The sequence below is a fragment of the Aegilops tauschii genome, chromosome 4, assembly GCF_002575655.3.
Source record: "Aegilops tauschii subsp. strangulata cultivar AL8/78 chromosome 4, Aet v6.0, whole genome shotgun sequence".
Classification (NCBI taxonomy): domain Eukaryota; kingdom Viridiplantae; phylum Streptophyta; class Magnoliopsida; order Poales; family Poaceae; genus Aegilops; species Aegilops tauschii.
Window position 1 is genome coordinate 236,533,463 of NC_053038.3, and position 8,291 is coordinate 236,541,753.

Below are 8,291 nucleotides of genomic sequence, written 5' to 3' on the forward strand. Positions count from 1 at the left end.
GAGCTAAATGACGGTGAAATTAAAAATCACTACAAAATGAACTCTGAAAATGTTGGAACTTGGCATGGTATCATCATTTCACCCGCATAGCATGTGCAAAAGAGTAGAGAGGGTCACGGCGAAAACTGGACGCACCTCGTGTACGAACTGGACAATCTCTTTCGGAGTATCAGGGTTTCGGACGAGAACTCATCTGTTACACGGGACATCAATGTTTTTTAAACTTATTTGAACTCCAGCCTATTTTTGCGTTCAGTATGCATCTTTCAAAGCGACGTCATCAATTTCCAACACGTTTGGACATCATTTTCTGTTTTTCAGTCATTTACCGATTTGTTTAGAGAGCTAAATGACGGTGAAATTGAAAATCACTACAAAATGAACTCTGAAAATGTTGGAACTTGGCATGGTATCATCATTTCGCCCGCATAGCATGTGCAAAAGAGTAGACAGGGTCACGGCGAAAACTGGACGCACCTCGTGTACGAACTGGACAATCTCTTTCGGAGTATCAGGGTTTCGGACGAGAACTCATCTGTTACACGGGCACTTCAATGTTTCTTAAACTTATTTGAACTCCAGCCTATTTTTGCGTTCAATATGAATCATTCAAAGCGACGTCATCAATTTCCAACACGTTCTGACATCAATTGCTGTTTTTCAGTCATTTATCGATTTGGTTAGAGAGCTAAATGACGATGAAATTGAAAATCACTACAAAATGAACTCTGAAAATGTTGGAACTTGTCATGGTATCATCATTTCGCCCGCATAGCATGTGCAAAAGAGTAGAGTGGGTCACGGCAAAAACTCGACGCACCTCGTGTACAAACTGGACAATCTCTTTCGGAGTATCAGGTTTTCGGACAAGAACTCATCTGTTACACGGGCACTTCGATGTTTTTTAAACTTATTTGAACTGCAGCCTATTTTTGCGTTCAGTATGCATCTTTGAAAGTGACGTCATCAATTTCCAACACGTTCTGACATCATATGCTATTTTTCAGTCATTTACCGATTTGTTTAGAGAGCTAAATGACGGTGAAATTTAAAATCACTACAAAATGAACTCTGAAAATGTTGGAACTTGGCATGGTATCATCATTTCGCCCGCATAGCATGTGCAAAAGAGTAGAGAGGGTCACGGCGAAAACTAGACGCACCTCGTGTACGAACTGGACAATCTCTTTCGGAGTATCAGGGTTTCGGACGAGAACTCATCTGTTACACGGGCACTTCAATGTTTTTTAAACTTATTTGAACTCTAGCCTATTTTTGCGTTCAGTATGCATCTTTCAAAGCGACGTCATCAATTTCCAACACGTTCTGACACTATCTGCTGTTTTTCAGTCATTTACCGATTTGGTTAGAGATCTAAATGACGGTGAAATTGAAAATCACTACAAAATGAACTTTGAAAATGTTGGAACTTGGCATGGTATCATCATTTCGCCCGCGTAGCATGTGCAAAAGAGTAGAGAGGGTCACGGCGAAAACTGGACGCACCTCGTGTACGAACTGGACAATCTCTTTCGGAGTATCAGGGTTTCGGACGAGAACTCATCTGTTACACGGGCACTTCAATGTTTTTTAAACTTATTTGAACTCCAGCCAATTTTTGTGTTCAGTATGCATCTTTGAAAGCGATGTCATCAATTTCCAACACGTTGTGACATCATCTGCTGTTTTTCAGTCATTTACCGATTTGTTTAGAGAGCTAAATGACGGTGAAATTGAAAATCACTACAAAATGAACCTTGAAAATGTTGGAACTTGGCATGGTATCATCATTTCGCCCGCATAGCATGTGCGAAAGATTAGAGAGGGTCACGGCGAAAACTGGACGCACCTCGTGTACGAACTGGACAATCTCTTTCGGAGTATCAGGGTTTCGGACGAGAACTCATCTGTTACACGGGTACTTCAATGTTTTTTAAAATTATTTGAACTCCAGCCTATTTTTGCGTTCAGTATGCATCATTCAAAGCGACGTCATCAATTTCCAACATGTTCTGACATCATTTGCTGTTTTTCAGTCATCTACCGATTTATTTAGAGAGCTAAATGATGGTGAAATTGAAAATCACTACAAAATGAACTCTGAAAATGTTGGAACTTGGCATGGTATCATCATTTCACCCGCATAGCATGTGCAAAAGAGTAGAGAGGGTCACGGCGAAAACTGGACGCACCTTGTGTACAAACTGGACAATCTCTTTCGGAGTATCAGGGTTTCGGACCAGAACTCATCTGTTACACGGGCACTTCAATGTTTTTTAAACTTATTTGAACTCCATCCTATTTTTGCGTTCAGTATGCATCTTTCAAAGCGACGTCATCAATTTCCAACACGTTCTGACATCATCTGCTGTTTTTCAGTCATTTACCGATTTGTTTAGAGAGCTAAATGACGGTGAAATTGAAAATCACTACAAAATGAACTCTGAAAATGTTGGAACTTGGCATGGTATCATCATTTCACCCGCATAGCATGTGCAAAAGAGTAGAGAGGGTCACGGCGAAAACTGGACGCACCTCGTGTACAAACTGGACAATCTCTTTCGGAGTATCAGGGTTTCGGACAAGAACTCATCTGTTACACGGGCACTTCAATGTTTTTTAAAATTATTTGATCTCCATCCTATTTTTGCGTTCAGTATGCATCATTCAAAGCGACGTCATCAATTTCCAACACGTTCTGACATCATTTGCTGTTTTTCAGTCATCTACCGATTTGTTTAGAGAGCTAAATGACGGTGAAATTGAAAATCACTACAAAATGAACTCTGAAAATGTTGGAACTTGCCATGGTATCATCATTTCACCCGCATAGCATGTGCAAAAGAGTAGGGAGGGTCACGGCGAAAACTGGACGCACCTCGTGTACAAACTGGACAATCTCTTTCGGAGTATCAGGGTTTCGGACCAGAACTCATCTGTTACACGGGCACTTCAATGTTTTTTAAACTTATTTGAACTCCAGCCTATTTTTGCGTTCAGTATGCATCTTTCAAAGCGACGTCATCAATTTCCAACACGTTCTGACATCATCTGCTGTTTTTCAGTCATTTACCGATTTGTTTATTGAGCTAAATGACGGTGAAATTAAAAATCACTACAAAATGAACTCTGAAAATGTTGGAACTTGGCATGGTATCATCATTTCACCCGCATAGCATGTGCAAAAGAGTAGAGAGGGTCACGGCGAAAACTGGACGCACCTCGTGTACGAACTGGACAATCTCTTTCGGAGTATCAGGGTTTCGGACGAGAACTCATCTGTTACACGGGACATCAATGTTTTTTAAACTTATTTGAACTCCAGCCTATTTTTGCGTTCAGTATGCATCTTTCAAAGCGACGTCATCAATTTCCAACACGTTCTGACACTATCTGCTGTTTTTCAGTCATTTACCGATTTGTTTAGAGAGCTAAATGACGGTGAAATTGAAAATCACTACAAAATGAACTCTGAAAATGTTGGAACTTGGCATGGTATCATCATTTCGCCCGCATAGCATGTGCAAAAGAGTAGAGAGGGTCACGGCAAAAACTCGACGCACCTCGTGTACAAACTGGACAATCTCTTTCGGAGTATCAGGTTTTCGGACAAGAACTCATCTGTTACACGGGCACTTCAATGTTTTTTAAACTTATTTGAACTGCAGCCTATTTTTGCGTTCAGTATGCATCTTTGAAAGCGATGTCATCAATTTCCAACACGTTCTGACATCATATGCTATTTTTCAGTCATTTACCGATTTGTTTAGAGAGCTAAATGACGGTGAAATTTAAAATCACTACAAAATGAACTCTGAAAATGTTGGAACTTGGCATGGTATCATCATTTCGCCCGCATAGCATGTGCAAAAGAGTAGAGAGGGTCACGGCGAAAACTGGACGCACCTCGTGTACGAACTGGACAATCTCTTTCGGAGTATCAGGGTTTCGGACGAGAACTCATCTGTTACACGGGCACTTCAATGTTTTTTAAACTTATTTGAACTCTAGCCTATTTTTGCGTTCAGTATGCATCTTTCAAAGCGACGTCATCAATTTCCAACACGTTCTGACACTATCTGCTGTTTTTCAGTCATTTACCGATTTGGTTAGAGATCTAAATGACGGTGAAATTGAAAATCACTACAAAATGAACTTTGAAAATGTTGGAACTTGGCATGTTATCATCATTTCGCCCGCATAGCATGTGCAAAAGAGTAGAGAGGGTCACGGCGAAAACTGGACGCACCTCGTGTACGAACTGGACAATCTCTTTCGGAGTATCAGGGTTTCGGACGAGAACTCATCTGTTACACGGGCACTTCAATGTTTTTTAAACTTATTTGAACTCCAGCCAATTTTTGTGTTCAGTATGCATCTTTGAAAGCGATGTCATCAATTTCCAACACGTTGTGACATCATCTGCTGTTTTTCAGTCATTTACCGATTTGTTTAGAGAGCTAAATGACGGTGAAATTGAAAATCACTACAAAATGAACCTTGAAAATGTTGGAACTTGGCATGGTATCATCATTTCGCCCGCATAGCATGTGCGAAAGATTAGAGAGGGTCACGGCGAAAACTGGACGCACCTCGTGTACGAACTGGACAATCTCTTTCGGAGTATCAGGGTTTCGGACGAGAACTCATCTGTTACACGGGCACTTCAATGTTTTTTAAAATTATTTGAACTGCAGCCTATTTTTGCGTTCAGTATGCATCATTCAAAGCGACGTCATCAATTTCCAACATGTTCTGACATCATTTGCTGTTTTTCAGTCATCTACCGATTTGTTTAGAGAGCTAAATGATGGTGAAATTGAAAATCACTACAAAATGAACTCTGAAAATGTTGGAACTTGGCATGGTATCATCATTTCACCCGCATAGCATGTGCAAAAGAGTAGAGAGGGTCACGGCGAAAACTGGACGCACCTCGTGTACAAACTGGACAATCTCTTTCGGAGTATCAGGGTTTCGGACCAGAACTCATCTGTTACACGGGCACTTCAATGTTTTTTAAACTTATTTGAACTCCAGCCTATTTTTGCGTTCAGTATGCATCTTTCAAAGCGACGTCATCAATTTCCAACACGTTCTGACATCATCTGCTGTTTTTCAGTCATTTACCGATTTGTTTAGAGAGCTAAATGACGGTGAAATTGAAAATCACTACAAAATGAACTCTGAAAATGTTGGAACTTGGCATGGTATCATCATTTCACCCGCATAGCATGTGCAAAAGAGTAGAGAGGGTCACGGCGAAAACTGGACGCACCTCGTGTACGAACTGGACAATCTCTTTCGGAGTATCAGGGTTTCGGACCAGCACTCATCTGTCACGGGCACTTCAATGTTTTTTAAACTTATTTGAACTCCAGCCTATTTTTGCGTTCAGTATGCATCTTTCAAAGCGACGTCATCAATTTCCAACACGTTCTGACACTATCTGCTGTTTTTCAGTCATTTACCGATTTGTTTAGAGAGCTAAATGACGGTGAAATTGAAAATCACTACAAAATGAACTCTGAAAATGTTGGAACTTGGCATGGTATCATCATTTCGCCCGCATAGCATGTGCAAAAGAGTAGAGAGGGTCACGGCGAAAACTGGACGCACCTCCTGTACAAACTGGATAATCTCTTTCGGAGTATCAGGGATTCGGACGAGAACTCATCTGTTACACGGGCACTTCAATGTTTTTTAAACTTATTTGAACTCCAGCCTATTTTTGCGTTCAGTATGCATCTTTGAAAGTGACGTCATCAATTTCCAACACGTTCTGACATCATTTTATGTTTTTTAGTCATTTACCGATTTGTTTAGAGAGCTAAATGACGGTGAAATTGAAAATCACTACAAAATGAACTCTAAAAATGTAGGAACTTGGCATGGTATCATCATTTCGCCGGCATAGCATGTGCAAAAGAGTAGAGAGGGTCACGGCGAAAACTGGACGCACCTCGTGTACAAACTGGACAATCTCTTTCGGAGTATCAGGGTTTCGGACCAGCACTCATCTGTTACACGGGCACTTCAACGTTTTTTAAACTTATTTGAACTCCAGCCTATTTTTGCGTTTAGTATGCATCTTTCAAAGCGACGTCATCAATTTCCAACACGTTCTGACATCATCTGCTGATTTTCAATCATTTACCGAATTGTTTAGAGAGCTAAATGACGGTGAAATTGAAAATCACTACAAAATGAACACTGAAAATGTTGGAACTTGGCATGGTATCATCATTTCGCCCGCATAGCATGTGCAAAAGAGTAGAGAGGGTCACGGCGAAAACTAGACGCACCTCGTGTACGAACTGGACAATCTCTTTCGGAGTATCAGGGTTTCGGACCAGAACTCATCTGTTACACGGGCACTTCAATGTTTTTTAAACTTATTTGAACTCCAGCCTATTTTTGCGTTCAGTATGCATCTTTCAAAGCGACGTCACCAATTTCCAACACGTTCTGACACTATCTGCTGTTTTTCAGTCATTTACCGATTTGTTTAGAGAGCTAAATGACGGTGAAATGGAAAATCACTACAAAATGAACTCTGAAAATGTTGGAACTTGGCATGGTATCATCATTTCGCCCGCATAGCATGTGCAAAAGAGTAGAGAGGGTCACGGCGAAAACTAGACGCACCTCGTGTACGAACTGGACAATCTCTTTCGGAGTATCAGGGTTTCGGACCAGAACTCATCTGTTACACGGGCACTTCAATGTTTTTTAAACTTATTTGAACTCCAGCCTATTTTTGCGTTCAGTATGCATCTTTCAAAGCGACGTCATCAATTTCCAACACGTTCTGACACTATCTGCTGTTTTTCAGTCATTTACCGATTTGTTTAGAGAGCTAAATGACGGTGAAATTGAAAATCACTACAAAATGAACTCTGAAAATGTTGGAACTTGGCATGGTATCATCATTTCGCCCGCATAGCATGTGCAAAAGAGTAGAGAGGGTCACGGCGAAAACTGGACGCACCTCCTGTACAAACTGGATAATCTCTTTCGGAGTATCAGGGATTCGGACGAGAACTCATCTGTTACACGGGCACTTCAATGTTTTTTAAACTTATTTGAACTCCAGCCTATTTTTGCATCCAGTATGCATCTTTGAAAGTGACGTCATCAATTTCCAACACGTTCTGACATCATTTTATGTTTTTTAGTCATTTACCGATTTGTTTAGAGAGCTAAATGACGGTGAAATTGAAAATCACTACAAAATGAACTCTAAAAATGTAGGAACTTGGCATGGTATCATCATTTCGGCCGCATAGCATGTGCAAAAGAGTAGAGAGGGTCACGGCGAAAACTGGACGCACCTCGTGTACAAACTGGACAATCTCTTTCGGAGTATCAGGGTTTCGGACGAGAACTCATCTGTTACACGGGCACTTCAACGTTTTTTAAACTTATTTGAACTCCAGCCTATTTTTGCGTTTAGTATGCATCTTTCAAAGCGACGTCATCAATTTCCAACACGTTCTGACATCATCTGTTGTTTTTCAATCATTTACCGAATTGCTTAGAGAGCTAAATGACGGTGAAATTGAAAATCACTACAAAATGAACTCTGAAAATGTTGGAACTTGGCATGGTATCATCATTTCGCCCGCATAGCATGTGCAAAAGAGTAGAGAGGGTCACGGCGAAAACTAGAAGCACCTCGTGTACGAACTGGACAATCTCTTTCGGAGTATCAGGGTTTCGGACCAGAACTCATCTGTTACAAGGGCACTTCAATGTTTTTTAAACTTATTTGAACTCCAGCCTATTTTTGCGTTCAGTATGCAGCTTTCAAAGCGACGTCATCAATTTCCAGCACGTTCTGACACTATCTGCTGTCTTTCAGTCATTTACCGATTTCTTTAGAGAGCTAAATGATGGTGAAATTGAAAATCACTACAAAACATACTCTGAAAATGTTGGAACTTGGCATGGTATCATCATTTCGCCCGCATAGCATGTGCAAAAGAGTAGAGAGGGTCACGGCGAAAACTGGACGCACCTCCTGTACAAACTGGATAATCTCTTTCGGAGTATCAGGGATTCGGACGAGAACTCATCTGTTACACGGGCACTTCAATGTTTTTTAAACTTATTTGAACTCCAGCCTATTTTTGCGTTCAGTATGCATCTTTGAAAGTGACGTCATCAATTTCCAACACGTTCTGACATCATTTTATGTTTTTTAGTCATTTACCGATTTTTTTAGAGAGCTAAATGACGGTGAAATTGAAATTCACTACAAAATGAACTCTAAAAATGTAGGAACTTGG